This window comes from Poecile atricapillus, chromosome 1, assembly GCF_030490865.1.
Source record: "Poecile atricapillus isolate bPoeAtr1 chromosome 1, bPoeAtr1.hap1, whole genome shotgun sequence".
In the NCBI taxonomy this organism is placed as follows: domain Eukaryota; kingdom Metazoa; phylum Chordata; class Aves; order Passeriformes; family Paridae; genus Poecile; species Poecile atricapillus.
In genome coordinates this window covers 158,496,785-158,517,820 of record NC_081249.1, presented here as the reverse complement: position 1 = coordinate 158,517,820, position 21,036 = coordinate 158,496,785, and positions in this window count along the sequence as shown.

Genomic DNA, 21,036 nt, shown 5'->3' with positions numbered 1-21,036 from the left:
GATAGCCGCCAAGAGCATGGGCAGGAGGCCACCGGGAAACCACCGACGAGGAGAGAGAGGGGCGAGGCTCGTCCTTTCCTCCAGTTTGGGTTTTGTTTTGATCCTTGTTGCAGCGAAGCCCGGAGACACCCACCCACGACGGGGATGTCAGGCAGCCCTGGCTCAGGTCAGGCTAAGGTGGGAGCCAGACCGCAGACTCGCCTTGCACGGGAGCCAAGAGATCGCGGCTATAGATAGTAACAGGGAAGCTGCAGCAGGGAGCGTGTTTACAGCAACAAACAGAGCCTGCAGCGCAGTCTCCAGGCAGGAGCGTCACCCAGCCAGGCTGGGATCCTGCTGGCAGCCTCTCCCTCTGTTTGAGCTCATGGCTAAATGCAGCGCTTGATGCTGCTGCTGTTGCTGTTGCTGCGCGAGCAACCTCCGTTCTTAGAGATCTGGGCCACGGGGGCGGGAGAACTGGGCCAGCTGCTATTTCTGAACTGCCCGTCAGAGCAGAGGGGACAGCCAAGGACTGCCGCGGCTCACGGCCCATACCGCTCCCTGGGAAAGGACCTGTGGGGGCCCGTGCTGCTCTCATCAGCTCAGTGCTGGCCTGTGGGCTAGTCCATCTCGGGGCGGGCATCAGTCACCCCAGGTTCCTGTGCTGCCAGGAGTTCTTTGCCCCGGCCAGCATTCCCCTCATGCTAGCTACTGAAAGAGTGGGACAAGCACAGTCTCTTTGGCAGCCTCAGGCTGCAGGCGAGGAGGCCCTCAGCACTGCCCAGAGGAGGGATGTGCCAGCAAATTAGCAAAGCCACGACCCTGCCATCCCTGCCAGCCTCCATCCTCTGCAGTCATCATCCCCATCAGGGCCTAGGTTGACACATCTGTGCCCAGCCTCTGACACAGCTTCCAGTCTCAGACATTTGCCAGGCACATTTCAGAAAAACGTTGTTTAGCCCTGTTGTCTAGAAACTGCCCCAGGGTTCTTCTAGCCAAACTACCTTCTCCAAAAGAAGTGTCTGGAAATCAGGGGGGAATCCACTTCACCAAAGCCCACAATATTTTTGTGGTGCCCATGCAAACCATCTGTTGCCATTGCCACTGGTGACCAAGCATGATCTGTTTGTACCAATCGGAAAGTGCACGGATGCCGCACATTTCTAACACGTGGAGGCAATGAAACAGAGAAAGTGAAAACACATGACGTGGGCTTGTTATTTGCTCCAAACACAGGGTGCACACATTTTACCACAGTATGTGTGAGAACAAAAAAAGGAAGCAGGCAGTACCGCAGGGACAAAACAGAGTCAGAGCATGAACCCTCCTGCCTGGGTGAGAGGATTGCCCTCACCAGCATGCCAGGCTGATGGACGTTCCTCACCTCCCTTGCCAGCTGGGAACAGGAAGAGGCATTAGACCCTCACAAATCAATGCAATCTGTGGAGCAGACCATGAGTTCAGCAAACACTACAACACTATTAAACCTGTACAACTGGGGCCAGCAGGGTTTTGCCAGGCTCTGGTGGTGCTTGGCTGGGCCTCATCTGCAGGGACACACCCCTCTAGGGACTATTCCCTTGCTTCAGACAAGCCCACTGCACCTCTGGATCCCGTGCTGGTGAGGAGGGGGTGGCTGCTGACTTTCACCAGCAGGGAGATGCCTCTTCCCAGATGCCTGGCCAGACAGAAGAGGCCATTCCCAATGCACTTCTTGAGCATCACAACGGTGCTGGCAGGGTAGAAGGACTGCATCCATCCAATGAGAATTTTGTCCTGCATACCAACAGAACCCCTCCACCATCCTGGCCTCCCCTTTTCCTCCTCTGGAGCAGGGAGATGGGAAAGCTTGCAGCTCTGAGGCTTACAAGAGAAGAGTGAGCTCCTAAGCCTCAGAGTGCAGCACTGGAACCTGGCCCTACTTTCACACCCCTCCTTCACCTGAGCTTGCAGCTCAGGCTGGCCTTGGAAAACTACAGCAGAAAAGCACCTGTGGGTGCAATGTGGGCCAGTGCAACTGCACAACCAAAACCCACTTCAGCGGCAAGAGATGACTGTGCCTAAAGTTGGCCATGCACCAGGGGAAAGTTCATGCCAGCAACATGGCCCTTGGGTAGTCTCATGACTGTCTCGACCCACTCTCTGTCAGCAGCACTCACTGTAGCATGGTTCCATGCTCTCTCAAGACACACAACATGATGGACATCTGCCTCCAGCTAACCAGGGACTGTTGGGATCATTGGGAAGGAGACCAAACAGCCAGAGTTCAGCAGCAGAGCTGGCATACAGGAGGCACTGCTGTGGACACAAAGAAATAGCTCCCCTGCACTGAGAAGTCATCATTGCCTGGCCAAGCATCCTGCCCATACTATCAGAGGATCCGCACAATAACCTGAGCACCACAGACTTCATGGGCAGGATCCAGGGGCATTAGTGAAATTCTCCCTGCATATACCTGCACACCCACTGCTCCTGGTGTCCCCCATTGCACTCACTCCCAGCATTGCACAAGTGATCCTGTCCCTCCTCTTGGTCCCAGAGAGGCTTGTAAAGCCAGACAGAGGCTGCAGGGCTCAGAAGAAAAGAGGATGGAAAAGCAGAAAAGGGGGTTGAAAAAACAGTGGTGGGAGCCTGCCCCCCCTGTTGATATGGCTGGGGAGCAAAGGGTGGAGGAAGTGCTCATAGTATGTTATCCCAGTGACCTGAACTCCCCCCAAGACACATTGCAGCTGTCACCATCCCACCTAGCCTGGGAGCCTCCAGAAGGGCAGGGTTCCCACCACTGCTGGTCTTAAAGGTACAGTGCATACCCGAAGCAATGTATAAATAGTAATTAATAATCACAGCAGCTGGGTGTGTGACAGGGACATCCTAAAGAATAAACACCACGAGCAGAGACATCCCGGCATCTTGTGGTTGCACATCATGTGCCATGGGCCGCCAATTACTGGGGATGATGCTGTCAAGCATCGTCCCACTTATTCTCACCACTTTTTGCCTGCACCATGCTGGATACTAACTCACCATGATTTACCAAAATATGGATATGATCTAGTATCAATATCCAACTGAGGCGGAGAAAGACTCTTTAACTGTTTTAGGATTACAGAATGGTAAGTTTATTAGCAGCACTGGGTCACCCCTTAATACGCATGGCCCTGAATACAGGTGAACACAGGCTTTTTATTTACAGAAATATTGAATACAAATACATATTCATAATCCAGTTTCCACCCACTTTCTACTTCTTATGCTAATTAGGATAAAAGCAATTAAGCATGCATAGTTTGTTCCTTGAAACGGATTGGTGGTCCTTTTATGTGTAGAGGTGACAAAAGGGAAGAAGGGATATGGCTCTTCCTTGTTCTGACCTTTCTACTTTCAAATGGATCAAATGGGTCCTTGGCTGGGCTCCTAGTTTCATGTCTTCAATGGGTTTCTGATTTGCAATTGTCTTATGTTCTTGAAGTTCCTTACCATATTCTTTGTTTCTCGTTATAAGCCCAGCTGAACAAGCATAAAATTGACAGGCAATTAATTATTAGCCAATGATTAGCCTCAAATTTTAGCAAGGCCTCTCTACCTTTAATTTTAGCAATGCCCATCTATTTATTTTAATTAGCTTCAGCAAAGCTTATTTCTAATTAAGGCCTTAGTTTCTCTAAAATCTTGAATTCTTCAAAGTTTATGTCTCAACCAGGCACAGCTGGACCTTGCTGCACACACTGAGGAACCCATACACTGCTCACATCCAGCAGGTGTGAAAGAGCTTTGCCCATCAAAGCACTTCCTCCACACCTTGTTGCCCCAAGGCCAGGCTGGCAGCCATCACCCCACAAGCCAGGGTTCATAACCTGAAGTAATTTAAGCACAAAGTTTTCCAGATAAAACCCCAAATCTCCTGCTGCTGCCACCAGTGTGCTGCGTGTGCCATGGCAGTGTGACAAAGCTGGAACACCATGGCCAAGCTGGCCTCTTATCTCCCTGTCAGCTCCAGCTCCATAGGCCCATCCCAGGGTGTTGTGCATGCTCACAGCGGTAGTCCCAGGGAGGAGAGGGAGAGGGAGGGAGAGGAGAACGTGCTCGGTGAAAGGCAGCATGTTCAAACTCAGTGATAGGCAGGATGATGCAGAACTTTTCTGATTATCAGACAAGATCCAAGCAAGGGGAGCACAGCTATCGTTTATTTCCTTGATGGAGCCCCACGAGATGCCTGCAATAAAAAGCCACATAATCAAGAGAAAGCTTAGGCTTCCTGTTGTGTCCAAGAGCTTTTTGGAGGTGGGAGCGGGATGGTTGCATTGCACAAGCTGCCTCTTTCCTGTGTGGCTGTGCAGTGATACTGATGCTTGTGCTGGGGGCTGGGTAAAGGTGTCCTGCTCTTCTATTGGTGCAGTGACTCTTGAGTAAAATGGGTCAAAGGTAGGAAAGGAGGAAGTGCTAAGAAGAAGGAGGAAAATGCCACTGTGCTTAGCTAAGGAGATTTTGTTACAGATGGAGAACAAAGCTGAAGTAAAAGGACAGGATGTTGAAGATTGTTTAGCATGGGGCAGAAAGAAACCTAATTGTTGTGACTCGGGAGTGCTCTGGGGAAAGAAAGGCTTAAGGGGTTTCAGGACAAACAAAGGATCGAAAAGGATAGTTTGGGAGATAAAAGGACACTCTCAGTCTTTGTAACTGCCTGAAGAAACAACCCTGCTTTACTGGAGATAGTCCCCAGGTCACCTTTCTCCTGTGCTATTCAGCGTCAGACATCAGCATGCCAGGTGGGCTGGCTGCCCTGGAGGACAGTCATGAACACAAGTGAGGTCTCCCTTTTTTAGTCCTTGACTCTTGTAGTGATGGGGCTGTCACAGGGCCTCACAGAGACTCAGCCTGCCCTGGCCCACGGGCAAGTCACATTCAGCTGCTGCTGCTGAAGGGAAATGGCAAGACTTGAAAGCAAAGTGTTTGTACCCATCTCCAACTGAGCCATGCCCCTGGCTGGACAGCCAGGCTGCACTCAAGGCAGAGACAAAGGGAGCAGTCAGCTCAGTGCAAAGATGCTGCCACTGCAGGAATAGAGACCCCAGTAACAGAGAACAAGAATAAATAATAAAGCATGGCTAAGTGGTGAGTTTGCCTTCTCTGCCCTAGCAACAAACATTGGGAATACCCCAGGAAGCTGAGGTTCCTTAGATGGTATTTTAAAAATGTAACAAATACAAAATTCAATATTATTAAATTGTCTGGGGTTAACAATGCCATAAATATGTAAACAGTGCGGAGTACTGCCAGCCCAGCCTCAAGGCTTTGATCCTCCCCATGCATCCAGATCTGCCAAGCAATTTGGTTTGGCAGGGGGTAGCTGCTGGAAGAGGAAACATCTTTTGTGTTAACTCATTCCTAAGTATCTGTGCAACCAGAGTTAAGCATATGCCTGTGCAGAGAGACCTGAGGATAGGACATTTACAGATCATCTGTAAATGTGAGTGCTCTGCTCAACTTCTGCAAAGTGAACAGGGTCTGGAGAAGAGTCCCACTTGCTCACTGCTAGTCCTACAGCTCACAGCTCGTCCCAAATGGAGAAAAGCTCTTGCCGTCATCCAGGCCCATACCAGCCTCTGAAGAGATCATCCATATTTTCTTGTCAAGGTCTTATTTTAAACATGTAGACAATAAACACATCAGAGAGTCTAGGCCTGAAAACTCAAGAGGTACAGCAGACCAGTTTGGGACTGTTTGACTTGGTGATTGCGCATGAAGGATGTGTCTTCTGCACTTTCCTCCCAGGAGTCTGACTGCTAGGGGCACAACTGCCAAGCCAGTGGGGTCAGGTTAACTTGCTTTGTCACTGTTTGCTTTAGGATTGCAATAGAGCTCAGAGGCTGCAAAACTGGCACCTCTACCCATGTGAGACACCACTTGATGGTGCTGGCCTCTCTGGGCACCGAGTGTCAATGTGGATGTGAGGAGGCACCAGCTGGGAAAGAAAGGTGCCCTGTGCTTCAGCACACAGCCCCAGTAAGGTAGCCTAGAGGGGTCCCCATCCCCGGTTCCTCTAAACAGGGGGTCCCTCCTGCCTTCTCCAGGCAAACCCACCATCTCCCAGGGTGCTGGACACAGCCTGGAAAGAATGGCCTGTTGCTGGTGAGGAGCTGGAGTATGGAGCTGTGAGTTTGGGTTCATGCTACTGAAATGGGGCACCACGCACTTGGCCCCACCCAGAACACACCACCCTCTCAGGGCCCACTGTCCCTCTCCTGCCGTGTGGCACAGCTGTGCAGGACCCCTCCAGGTCGCCGGGCACACTTAGACTGGACACTGGATTTTTGGGGTGCTTGCTGATGCCAACATCCCAGCCAGGCTTCCAGATCTCCCCGCCCTGACCGCCTGCAGTGGCAGGTAGCGTGTGTGGGATTGTATCAGTAAGCACATAGGGCAGTGGACACATTCAATATGTTTCCACCTTACCCCCAGACCAGCGCAGAATCCAGATAAAACAGCAGAATATTGTAAAAAGCTGTGCTGACAACCGGCAACCCCAGAGAGACACAAACCACTTCGATGTGCTGGGGTCCGGCATTGGCCAGCGGGTGGTGAACATTTGTATTGTGCATCGTTTGGTTTTATCTCCTTTCCCTTTTATTGACATTATTATTACTATTATTTGCCATTATAATTAAATTTAACTTTGTTTTCAATTATTATACTGTTCTTATCTCAACACACAAGTTTCACCTCCTCCCCGAGTTTTACCTCCTCCCCATTTCACCGGGGCGGCGGGGGGAGAGGGCGGTTGAGCGAGAGGCTGCGTGCTGCTTCATTTCCAGCTGGGCCTAAGCCCCGACATTCTTGTTTGTGGCCGCCCGGCCCCTCAGCCTCGGGCCCCTCGCAGCCGCGCCCGCAGGCGCGGACCCCGCGCGCGCCGCACCGAGCGCGGCCCGCGGAGGGGGCGGTCACAGCACGCGCGGGCCCCGCCCCGCGGCCCCCCCGGCCAATCGCGGCGCTGTTGCCGGGGCCGGGCCGGGCGCCTGACGTTGCCCAGGAGACGGCGGGACGTTGACAACACACAGGCCCGTGACGTCGGCGCGTGGTTCCCGTGGAAACGGGATGGCGACGTCATCGCCTCCCCCTCCCACCCCCCCGCCGGAGCGCGCGTCAGCCGCGCGGGAGGGGCGGGTCCCTGCCGCCACGGCGGCGGGCGGGGCGCGGTCGCCACGGCAGCGGGAGCGGCTGTTGTTTGTTTGGGAGGCGGCAGCCGAGGGCGGGCGGGGCCTGCGGTGGCCCCGACCCCCCCGCCGGCGTCCTGCCCACGCGGCTGGCGGCGGGGCACCTTGGCCTGGCCGGGCCCAGGCAGCCGCTCAGCCCAGGATCCCCGCGGGCAGGAGGACAGCGGTGTGGGGGCTGTGGGTCAGCAGAGTCCCTCCAGCCGGCAGCCCCACGGGCGGCTTGTGGCTGCTGGGCGCCCCTCCGCCGTGCACCGGGAGGGCGCGGGCTGGTAACCCGAGCAGGGAGATGGGCTCAGGGTTAAAAATAATGCCGCTGAGAAGGAGGGTTTATTTTTAACTGGGATCAGTGGTGCAGGCCTCTGCACTGAGGAGCCTGGCCAGCAGTGTAAACAGTCCAGCTGCAGGAACAGCCGGGAGGGAGGGAGGGAGGGAGGGAGGGAGGGAGGGAGGGAGGGAGGGAGGGAGGGATGGATGGATGGATGGATGGATGGATGGATGGATGGACGGGCCACATAGTCTGAGAGAAGTGCACATGGGCTCTTGCCCTGCTGCAGGTACTGGCTGAGCACGCCCAGCACATGTGCCACAGGTCTGCTGTTTCCGTCATCCAAGTTGCTGAGTGGAGTGTGGATGTAAAGTGCATGTCCAGCAAACCTGAGAAATCCAGCTTTGAAACAAGTGGAAAGAAACTAAGAAGTGAAACACAGATGTTGCAGTGTTTTCTGGTCCATCTCTTGGAAGAGTGGCCTGATCTCCCAGCATCATCCTCTGAAGAGCCTGCTCTGCTGAAATTGTCCAGCAGACCACACAGTGCTATCCATGCTCCTGTCACCAGCAGCGGGGGTGCCCAGCAGAGGCCAGACAGACCAAATGCTCCTCCCGGAGCATTCCGGGGCAGCAGGGGTTGCTCCAAAGAGCCCTGCTCCTGGTGCAGTTTCCTCCCCGGCAGCCGGCCTTTGGGTGTTCCTTCGGGAGGCTTTCTCTCTGACATCAGTTTCCTCCCTTACAATGTGTGGCGGCCAGAGCTCTTCTAGGTGAAACACCGGACGAGGAGAACGGCTGGCAGAGGGACTCACCCATCGTCATCCCCGGTTTCCCCTTGCCAGGGCCGGCTGGGTGCCTCCCTGAAATCCCAAAAGCTGTCTTTGCACTGGGGGTTGCGCAGGAGCTGCTGGCAGACGGGAGAGGAGGGAACCTCGGGGCCGCCCCGGCCTCGGCCGCTGAGCCCGGTGCCTGCGGGGTGGGAACTCCCAGCGACTGTTCCCGCCGCCATCTGCTGAGGCCAGCAAACTGGAAACCAGCTGCTTGCCCAACCCTCGCCAGCAGCCAGGCTGTTGTCATTGCTGTTTGCTTTACATCAGCTCTGTTTAGTTTGGCAGGCTGAGGGCAGCAGGTTCAATCCGGGCGATTTTACGAGGGCTAGTTCCTGTCCCACACCCCTCGGTGGGGAACACGGCGTACGCTGAGGATACCCTCGCCCTGCAGCCCCAGGGCAGGAAAGGGTGCGGCTGAAATTAGTGTTTGCTTCTCAAGGGCAAGCCTGAAGTGCCGGTGTTTGGAAAGGTAATCAGCGGGCGTGAGAAAAGGCTTTCCGCACGGTCACGGCAGCTCCCCGCATTCCGCGGGTACCCGGTCACCTGCTCCCGGAGACCGCTGGCCGTGTGGGAAAGTGTGGGTAGGTGGTCAAAGGCACGAACCGCGCCTGGGGTTTGGGGCTGCAATGCAGAGTCACCTGCCAGGGATGGAGGGATGTCCCACCAGGACATGTACCCTCCCACAGCCTTTGCCCCGGGCAGTGCCTGCTACTGACACCCACACAGGGGGGATGCTCCTGATGCATCCAGGCAGCTGGTGCCCATGGTATGAGGGCTTCTCCTCCATGTTTCATGTTTACATGAAAGGAAAAATGCCACTAATTACTCCAATTATTCTTGCTGCTTCCCTCATCCCAAAACAGGCTGTCAGCCCTCTGGCCCCATCCCATCCCAGGGCACAGGCAAGAGTACTGCTAGCACAGGGGCTCACAGCTCCTGAGCTGCAGGGAGCAACAGTGAACAATTAACCCAGTGTCCTCATTTGCTCATGCCTCATCTCAGTCAACTGGATATTTTCAGTGCCATATCCTGCCAGCCAGGGCTGCCACTGAGTTGCCACCCTGTCTACTACAGGACCTCACCTGCAGGAAGGGAGGGAACAGTGGGGCAGAGGACAGGGAAGGACCAGCTGAGCAGAGGACAGAGTTCAACACCCAGAAGTGCATCTGCCCAACCCTGCTCCTCCTGCTCCATCCCAAATCTGTCCTGCCCTGTGTCACACAGGCCCTGCTGAGTGATGCTGTTGGACAAGAGCAAGCAGCTGAACAGCTGAGATGGGAGGGGGGTGGCAAGGTAGCCCTGTGGTGCTCCTAGTCCCCTCCTGCTCGAGTCACATATTTCATTTATTTGCACTAGACATAGGAACATGTAGACATGTGATAAGCCGGTTCAGAGAGCTGACCTGGATGGAAACAGAACACTTTATTTCAGCAGGTTGAAGGTCAGCTGAGGCAGCTTGCTGCTCAGGCTTGCCATGGGCTGAACTGCCGGGGTACCCTCCCCACTGGGGGACCCCATTCCCACTGCTTGCCAGGTCCAGTTCTCAGCTGTGGGGTGGGGAGTTGCCCTCTTGTGCTATCCTAAGAGAAAACCCTTTTCTGTCTTTTGTCAATCTGTCCTCTGCCATTTTATCATGGTGAAGTGGTTGAGAACAGAGTCAGGAGTCAGCCAGTGAGTGGAGAAGGCTAGGTCCCATGCCAGGAGGAATGGGAAAAGCCAGCCTACGGCAGCTCAGCTTGCATTGCTGCAGAGCTGCAATTTGGGTGGATGGGCATTCACCTGTGCTGACACGACACAGGGTGTGGTGCTGGCAGCTATCCAGCTCTCTGTATATCAGCTGATTCAAATCTGGGAGGCACAGCCAGCACCTTCCGAGCCAAGCCGGGGTGTACAGTGCTGCTCAGGAGCCTTGCAATGAGCTGTGCTGGAAGGCAACTAAGCCCAAAAAGACAAAAGATGATGGCTCCTCTGCTAGAACAGCTCCTGGATCTGGTTTGCCAGGCAATTGTGTGCAGCTTTGCACTGGCACAACAGGGAGGAGCTGAGTGAGCTCTGTGGAGTTACTGTTGCTTACACCACTTCAAACAGCCTCAGCACCAAAAAAAGGTAAGCATGGCCACAGAGGTGACTTCAATCTAACAGGGCTCCAGTTATCAGCAGAGTCTCCGAGTCCAAGCCTGGGGCACTGAATCTTTACTGAATTGATGCACTAATAAAGAAGAGCTGGAGCTGAGCTCCTGCAGGAGGGCTTGTCCTTTCACACAATATTTGAATATATTTGCACTTCTCTGCCGAACTGAGAGGTGGCTAGTTGGCTGCTCTCCCATTCCAGTATATTCCAAGTCTCTAACATTTTTGCTCCCTGAAGTATTTCAGTTTCTTTGTGGATTTCTTGTTTGCTCTGGTGCCAGTTCTGGCAGGTTTAGTGACCTCTGCCCCCGGGCAGCATTCCACATCGGTACTGGAGGGGGCTGAGTTACTGCATTACTATGCAATAGCATTACTCCTCTCCTGTGTCCGCACTCCATCTGTAGGGGCTTACAGAGCTGCTGCACCCTCCACACAAATACTCTCCCTCCGCACACACTCCCATAATCTTTGGGATGCTCCCCCGTATCCCACACTCCTCGGCTCTGATTATTCTCTCCCTCCCTAGCAAGAAGGAGCACTCTGGAGTGAGCTACTCACTGCGATCGTGACTGTTGTGAAACAGTTTATCTTCCTACGGGAGCGGCAGCCCTTGCCTGTCAGCCTGTGCCTGGCGCTCACAACGCCTCCAGCACTCACAACCCCGCTTCCTTCTGCCTGACGTGCACATATGCACGCTCCTGCACGCACACCCGGCCCTCCTCCGGCATGCCTTTTGCGCCCGCCGCTTTCCCCGGGGATCGTGCCAGCAAAGGGGATGCGGTGGTGTGCTGAGGGGGGCTGGGGTTCCTGGCGCCAGTGGGGGATGCATGAGGAAGACAGATATGGGTCCTGTTGGGAACATCCCAAGGATGTAGTTCTCCCAGCCCAGCCAGTTGCAGATTGGGTGGGTGGGCTGGTGGTTGCACATGGACCACAGCCCCCTTGTCCTGAGGGTTTTCCCTCACCCAGCAGTGCCTCCTCCGGAGCAGCCAGACAGAAGGTATGGGCATTCAGGCAGGCACATGCCCGGAGGGGGCGGGAGTCGGATGCCGTGGCCACCGCAGAGGCTCGGCGGTGTTCCCAGGAGGTGACTCTTTAGGAAGTGGGTGCGTCCTGCCGGTGCCACGGCGGGAGGCCCAGCGGGAACTGCGTGGGAGCGAGGAGAGCCACGGAGCAGGCTGGGTCCTAGCCTGACCCTTGGTCATTAGCGAGAAGGCGGCTTTGACATGAGTCAGCAGGAGAGCTGAGCACAGGGTAAGAAGTACCCAGAGACTGGAGAAGCAGGGAGGTGCCAGTCAACATCGTGACACGTCCTAATTACCTTAGCTTGTGCTATTAAATTTACTTGCTTGTACAAGAAACAAAAGCAAGAGGCATTCCCCAAAACTCCCTCTAGGCTGTGGGCTCTAGTACCTTACCCAGATGTTGTCAGACTCTTCCTGTGTCAGACACAGAAAGGAGTTCTGGTCATGCTGCCTCTTGCCAAAAAATTTCCAAGCCAGCAAGCCCAAAGCTCGCTGACCTGCCTCGCTAGCTTGGGAACAAGCACCGGAGCATCGCTGACGAATACACCACCCGTGAGTGCCAGGCGTGGAAGGAGCCACAGCCCACATGGGCGAGAAACTCTGCGTAATGCCCCCGCTGCCTGTAGTTGGGAAATGGGCATTGTGCGGGCGCTGGGCGCTGCGCTCAGCCAGCACGGGACAGGATCCCACGGCTGCTTGCCACCGAGTGCCTTACGTGCGGGAGGCCAGCCCAGGGACCGGCCCCTGGGCTGTCACAGCGGCTCGACCGGCGTCAGACAGAGGTACCCCAGAGCAGCAGGAACCATAGGTAGCTAGGGCAAGAGCCCCCCACATGTCCTGCATCCGATAGCAACAAGCTTCCCAGCACCCAGTGCCAGTGCTTGCCTGGCCCTGTCAGAAACCTCTGTGTCCGCATGGGCCTCCTGCGCACCCGCTCAGGTCCCACGGGCAGAGCAGCCTCCTCCTGCTGTGGCTGCTGCCACCTAATGGAGCCGCTCCTCTTGCCCGGGTGAGATGAGAGCGGCAGCGCTCTGCGGCGGCCAAAGCTTACACACCCCAAGCTGCCCGCTTGTGCCCGTGCCCGCTGTGCTGCTGGGGGAGCGCGTATGAGCTGCTGGCGCTGGAACGGGTGAAAGCCCTGAGTGTGTGTCACACCGCACGGCAAGGAGGAGAGCCGGTCTCTCGCTATGGATGTTCGCCCCTGAATCTGGTTGACACACTCTCGGGACGCACGCACACACGGCACACACACGGCACACCTGGCCCACGCAGCCGCACGGAGGTGTCGGCTGCCGCCCGTGTCCGAGCCTCTGCTTTGTAGCGGCTGAAAGCAAAGCGGCTCCCAAGCGACGCGGGTCACGGCAAGATGCTTTATATAACCCACCGCCACAGAGAAAACCAAAATAGCTGCCTCCCTGCTGCTCAGTTCGTCTCTTCCATCAAACACGGATAAAATTAGAGCAGGCCGTGACGTGCACCTACGTCTGCGCAGGGACTCCAGGGAGACGGAGGGAGCCGGCTCAGAGCTCTGCCATTAGTGGCACAGCCTGCCAGAGCTTTCAAGTAAGATCTGTCAGCAAGGCTGGTGTGTGGCCGCAGGGGATAGATGTGTGGAAGAGGAGGCGGCAGGGGGGAGCACGGCTGCCGAAGGCTCACGGGGACGGCTCCATGCCTCATCGCTGCCTTTTGGGAACGCGGGCTGAGCGCTCACACGCAAGCTGAGCTTTAGCGCTGCGCTGACCCTCGCTTTTCCAGCATGGACACCACCGTGGGCGGAGCAGGGCTTCTCTCAAGGCTCTGCATTCACAGTGGCCGAACTTCTGAGCAGAGGAGTGCTGGAATAGGAATACTAGCCAGAGCTTTCTAGCAAACGTGCTTCTGTGGGTTGGAACCCAGAGCTGCTGCTGTCCCCTGGGAGGTGACCTGCGGAGTTGGCCGACTCCCCTTGTCTGCTGACTTTGGTGGTAGAGCCATAGGCTGTGTAGTACTGAAAGGAGGTGAAAAGCTGACTCAGAAAACACTGCGTGGAGACTCAGACCCTTTAAGAAAAGAAAAAAGAAGAGGAAAATAAATCCAGGAGAAAAGCCTAGAAAAAAGCTGGAAAACAGTCATTCACACTCCTGTATAGACACACAGATTAGGTCTGAGATTTTCCCTGCTGACATGAGAAATCTCAATTGCTCAAAACTCCTGATTACTAGGTAAAAATAATAGTGTCATTGTCCAAAGCACACACAGATGAAAGTGTTTTAACTTCTCTTTTGAATGTGTTGACTTTGATATTTTTTGCCTGGTCTGAACAGAGGAGAGGAGCCAGGAATGTGGTAATCTGTTATTCTGTGACATTGCTCTGCTCTGTGACTTTGGGCACAACTTTCCCTGATGTCTGTGTGTCTGTATAGGTGCTTTGGTGTCCCATCCTGAATTCTGGGCCTAATGTTCTCCATCCTCATTCAGCTGACAGGTTGAAGACTTGTAAAGGGGAGCAAGTTAATATAACGTCAAACACTAAAGATAACAAGAGCCCTTGAGAAAATTTCGGTGGTTTTCCTTATTTATGGAAAAACAACAACAAAAGACAAAAGGTTTAAAACTGTTTTCCTGTCCTGAGGAGAATGTGCCCACTTGTGAAGGTATTATATGCTGCGTCCCCTGGACCTTTGCCACCTTCTCCCTCCACCTCTGTCATATGACAGTGCTGAATATGTCTCCTTTTGGAGAGTTGGCTCAGACCCCAGACAGATCCTGGAGACAGGAATCACTGATATATATATAGCAGCATGGCAAGAGGTGAGTGAGGCAGCCACAGGAGCAGTTCCTCATGCTGGGCTCAAAAAAAAAAGCCAAACCCCAAACCACTCAGAACAAATGAAGCCTGTTCATCTTCCCCATGAGTTCCTGGAGGTGAAAGCACAACAGGAACAAGGTGGCTGGATGAGAGGAGGAATATCTGTGTCACATGGTGAGGTCCCTCCTCACTCAGTCCTGCCCTCAGCCTGCAAGGCCAGCTGGAAGTTACTTGCATATCTTTGGGGACATTGTTTGCTGAGTATCCATTGATGACTGCTATCTCACTAGTTTCTGAGGAATTGCCCTGCTGCAATCTAAATGTCCACCATAGGGTGCAGAACACCTGGTGTGTCCCCTGTATAATCTATTATCTTCTTCTCCTTTGGCCAATGATAATTCCATGGGATATGGAGTGCCTGGAGTGGCACAGACTGGTGTTGTGTATTCATTGAGGCAGTTCAGAAAATGTGATTTGGAATAAAAGGACTGTACAGCAAAATCCAGCTTCCCTGGTTGCTACCAAGGTCTGTGTGACTCCCCCAGCCACAAACTCCGCAGTGCACAACTCAGTGCAGCCTCATACCCCTGCAGTGCTAATCCCAGTGGGTCCTGCCGGGTGCTGCCCATGACAGTGACCCCATGTGCAGGCAAAGCTCCTGCCACTAGGCAGGGGGCATTCATCTTCTTGCTGCCCAGGTTCTTTCATTCCACTGAAATTGCTTGTTTATTTGTAGCAGAAAGCCTCTGAGAGAGGAGAGAAGACAGAAGTTGAAAGGGCCAGCAAGAATGGGACAGGCTAGGAGGAGCCACAAAACCTGTCCTTTCCCCACAAGCCACAAGTCAGCCCTGCTCAAGCCAGGCTGGTTGTTGCTGAAGAGTTATGAGACACCAAAGGCAGCTGAGGGAGCCAGGGACAAGCTGCTGTGAAAGTGGAGAGAGGGTCATATATCTCCATGGCCCAGAATATTGTAAGCATTTTGTGCTTCCACTGCTCACACCTTGTCTGTGCCTTCTACAAATCAGCTCTTGAGGATTGGAAGGTGTAACACATGCACATGAAATATCAGGGCATATTTGTTGCAGGAAAGGGCAGGAGAGCATTGTGATACAGTCTGGGATTTTCCTGAGGCTGTTGGAGGACTGGTTTTACCAGCGGGATCTCTGCTGGGATGAGATGAATGGGAAGCAGGATTAAATTGCAATCCCTCTTACGTCAACACTTGACAGAAGACTTAATGACTGGGATTTCCCTCTGATTATCCTGGGGGAAATGGAGATCATTCTACTAGCTCTGAGCTCTAGTCCAGTGTCAGGCAAAGAGCCATTCTCAGCCTGTTTGAGTCTCTTTAGATGTCACGAATAAAAATTGTTTCCTGTGAGCAGCAGCAATGAGTGTCCTGGCACAACTGTGGTCTGAAAAGGATACTTAGAACAGGAGCATCTTTTTCCTCAAACCCTCAGCATATTTCTCTTTCGTAACTGTTCTGTAGCTCAAAATAAGCTGCCCTGGCAGCAGTTGTTACTTGCATAAAGGGGAAGCTGAGGCCCTCAATGAGGTCAAAGGGAAGAGCACCCTGTCTAGACCAACATCCCTGGGGATTTCAGCCCCTGCCTCCTGGAAAACCCCCTGGTCCAGAATTGCCCTGGTGAGTCAGAGACACTTGCACAAAGCCAGCACTGAGACAAACTCCAGAGCTATCCCACTACTCTGACACCTCTGGGGAAGGCTTCTGCAGGGCAAAGGAAATTTCCATTTTGCTCTTACCACTTGATCCTCATTAGCCTTCATACCCATGGTGCAAGATGGATGAGAACCTGCGATTACACATCCTATCCATCTTCACCAGGTGTTCTTCCATTCCCTCCAGCTAGAATGTGTTCCTTGTGCAGCTCTCCAAAAGGCCTGTCCACTGATACTCTCCATATCAGATGTTACAATGGCCAGCCATGTCTGTGGGGCTCACTGACACAGGCACACTGGCAAGGCTCACATGGCCCACTGGCCTTGGGTACGATGCTTAGGAGTGACTTAGGGACTTGCTGCCTATGGCCAACAGTGAGCAAAACAGTATCTCCAAAGTACCTCTCCCCTGGGTTTTGAGGTGTCCCCTGCACCCCACCCGGCCCAGTAGCTCAGTTTGCCTTTGCAGAAGGAACTCCTCAATGCAGAAGTTGCCCATCTGCACCAAATGGCCACGGAGGCTGTGGTTTGGGTGAGCCACCCTGCCCCCAGAAATCTTGCTGTAGAGGAGTTATTAATATTCCTATTGCCCACGTGCCATGCTGACTAGCTTCCAGAGATAAGTGCTCTGCTCATGTGCCTGTGGAGAGAGGGGACTTCCCAGGCCTAATTCAATGCTTCCCATTCCTGCTTTCTTGCACACCAATCTCTGCCGAGTCTATGAATATGTCCTGCTGAATCAGTGTTCATCCAGCCAACTTCCCTTTTTCACAAGGGGAAATATTTATAATCTAACAGTTAAGCCACCACGCAGTGCAGCTGGTGGAAGACATCCAATAAACATCCCATCTAACTGCTGCCTTTGCTGCCAAGCCTCCTCCAAGAACTGGGAGCATTCAGCTGCGTTGTTGATATACAAGAGCTAATATTCATTATGCCGTTTGTTAGATGCTGGTCATTCTGATGAGTTGCAGGAAGGAATGTTCTTTATGTTAATTTCCAAACAATCAGCAAGGTTGTTCTGAGTTGAAAAAAATATGTCAGTCTGGAAGAATTCATGAAGTGTTATTTCATGAATTTCATCAGTGGGGAGCCTGGTTTGGTACTCTCCGTTAAATCTAGCATGACAGTATCTTTGAAATAGATAGTGTTGCTGCACATAGATGTCCTCCTTTTTTTCTTACCAGGTGATATGAGGATAATATAATTCAGAAATCATGGCTCCATAGCTACAGCTGAGATTAGTTTTGTGTTTCAAATTAGAAATCCAAGCTCTCTATTGTCTTGGTATTTCCTCTCCAGTGTTCTTGCACTTACTCTCAATGTATAAGAAGGAAAGGTCTGAGAACAGACAGATAAAAATGCTAAATATCAGAAAAATTAAAAATAATTAAAATTAGACCTTGAAGAAATACAGCCTCTAGTAACAAAACCTTTCAACATTTAATCATCACTGTCATAGAATAATAAAAAGACTTCAGGCTTCCTACACAATAAAATCTTCTTGCTGTCATGTGCAAAGCCTACACAAGAGTGTTTACTTTTTTAATTCCTGAGTATTTTTCACATTACTTTTGACAGGTGAAAGTCTCTCTGGATGGTTACATTAAGAATTCAGTTCAGAATTTTTCTTTTAAAAATACCACTGAAGTCACAGCTTGTCTTAATTGGGAATCATTTGAAAGAATTGCCTTTAGACACACTAATACTTAAGCCTTTCTTGATACCTAACCTGGTATTTTTCCTCATCTATTTCCCTCAGTTGCTGTCTCCTCGCAGCTTAGGCAGCCACCTTTCTTCAGAGTGAAATTGATTATGTTCCCATCAGGTACAACTGGAGGACAAGTTCTGTCACTGGCTTGCAGTTACCAAAATCTGAAACTGATTTTAAGGAAATACCTTTACAGGCATTGGATAGCAGCTCTGGAAAGCATCTGATTAAAAGAATTCAGTGATATTAAAAAGCATTGAAATTTATATTGCTGGTAGAAAGATCCAGATTTTTAAAAGTGAATGTATGTTTTAAGAAGGATAGTGGGTCTTCTTCTGAGGGCCTCTGGTTAGGTCTAACTCATAGTTGTTTCATGCTGGAGTAAAAATGTGCTGTCCTTTTGCTGTGGATTTCTCTATTGTCCTATGCCATATCCATCTCTAGCCTTTATCAGAAAGAGGACAGTGGAGTAACTTGTCTGAGTGGTCTGGAAGCTGGCCTGAGGGTCCCTGTCAGGTGGCAGGGATGAGGTGAATGAGGACTCGAGCTGACTAACCTGACCAATCACCTCTTAGTTAAGATGCTCTACACCTTACACAGGCAAGGACACAGCTCAGTCAGACTTGTGCAGAGCATCAATACACAATGTAACTGCTGATTAGCCCTTGGTTTTCAGCATAAATTCAGTTTGAAGAAACCTGGAATAAAATTTATCTCACCAGATTTGGGTGTCTGGTTCAGGATGAGAAGACGTCTCTAGGATAACTTCCTTCTCTCCACTGCTTGGAAGGAGGATGCAGCTCCCATGGCCCATGAGATGCAGAGATGTGCATTTAATCAGATGGATCTCAACAGCAGGCTTTTAAGAAAAAATAACTATAAAGTTATGCCCCAAACATCAAATGTACGCTCTTCTGTGTTGTTTTGAGCCTGCAGTATGATTCACAACTGAAAGAATGTCAATGGTATGACAACACTGGAGAGTTTGCCTGTTGAGACAAGACAGTATCCCAAGCTTCTATTTTTTTAGAGTTGTGGCTTAGGTAACAAAACCTCTTTTGCAGAGATTCTTGAAAGCCTGTGTAAACAGTAATTTGTTACCCTCCCTGAGCAGAGGCATGTTTATCACAAAGGTCAGAGGAGGACAGGGCTGAGGCTTGAGACGAGGTAACAAGCCAGCTGCTTCTTGCAGAACTTGAGGGTTTCTAGGTGAACTCTGTATTGGTGTTTTCTGGAAAAGCTAATCCCAACACCGTTGCTGGTGAACAGGAAAGACCAGCAGGCCTCTGCTGGACAGGGAGCTAACACAGTTCATGCCACTGGTGATGTGGGAGAAGCAGGGCTTTTCCTGGAGCCATCCACTGGGAATGGAAAAAGATACGGGGCTTCCCTTGAGCTCCAGGAGGGCAGTAGGTGAAAGTTGCTGGGAAGTGAAGTGGGAGGTTTCCTCAAAAAGATGAGAGTGCTGTCAGGCTACTACTTAAAAGGTGAAAACCTGCCTGGCAGCAGGAAAAGCTCTGGGGAGAGATGAGAGAAGAATCACAAATGCTCACTTCCTTAAAGTGGTTTGTTTGTGATTGAATCTGGGCTGTCTTTGATGAAGGATGTTTTGTTTCCCTAAATGAACTCATAATTTAGAATAAGCCTCATACACTTGATTTCAAACAATTCATATCCTTACAGGATTTTAAAGTACTTTGTAGGAATAACTTTAGTCACTTGATGAAATGGAAGCAAATACATACAAATGTACTGTAACAATAGTTTGTCTCCTCAAAGGATTCAACTTAAATGATTCTTGATATCTAAAGTTGTTTTGTTCCATGCCTCTTACCCAAACACTATATATTTTATCTGTATGTCCAGCACACAGTATATGTGATCTCTGGGACAGATTACAGGAGAGACAAAGCAGTGCAATGCTGTTTTATGGCTGTTAAACCACTGATTTATTTTTAGTTGATCGAATAACATCTCTGTCTGGATTGTGATCATGATGATGACTGTGAGAGTTACATCCCAGCAATGAGTTCAAATATAGCCCCTTAAAAGAAGTGGCCTTGCACTTTCCAGAAGTGGTGGATGGATAATTTCACATGGTTAGTAAAAACACTGATTAGCATTGTAAAGCATATGTAATTTTTATAGAATTTTCTCAGTGGCTTGTAGCAGATTGCCAGGTGCAAGGCAGAATGCAAAAGGATTAGAGCATAAAAGTAAGTCTAGAATAGCTTTTAGGAAGAACATTGTTTCAACTTTTTATTGTCCAAAAGAAGAAAATGCAAAAATGCCACAGCAGCTGACGCAGAAGCAGTAAAATAAAGGTTTAATTATGTAATTCATACACATTGTTTCATGGAGAGAGCAAATTAGTGTTGTTTTCTTCCATTTACCATAGATAAAAGATACATTCTGGTGTGGCAGGAATTGACTACTGCTAACACTTTGTGAACTTTGTCAGATGGGAAAAATTAGAAATTTGGTGGGAAGAGGCATATTTTCTTCAATGGCCTTTGCTGTCTTAGACTATAGAGACACCCAAAGGTTTCCATTGCTCTTTTCATAAAACAGAACTGAAAGCTGAATAATTCATTGCCCTCTTCATCATATTCAAGCCAGCAGTAAAACTGCATTGGGGATATTTGGAAAGATAGAAGGTATCTTTTATCACACGGACAAAATGGTTTGAATCTTGTCAGTGTGTCATGATTGGCAGCTGATGTTAATGTTTACTTTGGGGATACACCCATTTGCCTATGGATTGGCGGCAGTGAGAACCTGCTTCCAGCTGACTGCTGAGCTCCCACAATGCTTAACACAGCAGATTAGGCTAAAATAGGTCATCACTTCATGTGGAAAGTTGTGTAACAAGTTATCAATCTCTCCTTCACCTCTGTTCAGGGTTTTTGAATTACAGGAAGCATTTAATTTTGTTAGCCTCCACTATGTGGAAACATTAAGGCATGTCCCTGCAAGACTGTTATTTCCTAACCTGCAACTGAAAGGATCTTCAAATGCTTTCCCTCTGCTTTAAGTTACTTTGCACACTCAAGGGAGATTGCCCCATTGCATGTTTAAGTGCTTTAAAGCCAAAAGCTGGGGATTGTGAAGAGACTCACTGCAGCTCTGTACCATTTTATTTCATAACACACTGAGGCATTAAAGGATCTCTGGAGGGGGTTTTATAATTAGGTCTGAACTTGCCTGTGTGGCAGTTTCTAGAATAATACATCCACAGGAGGAGACTACAACAGAAAGCAGGGGATAAATTTGTTGGTCATAAATGTAACTCATCTAAAAATGTACCATGACAAAATGGGCACAACAGGAAGGGATTGTAGTCAGTCGTTTATTTGCTTTTTGATGGTTGAGTTCACATTTTGATTTTAGAAAACGAGGCTACTTTAACATGAAT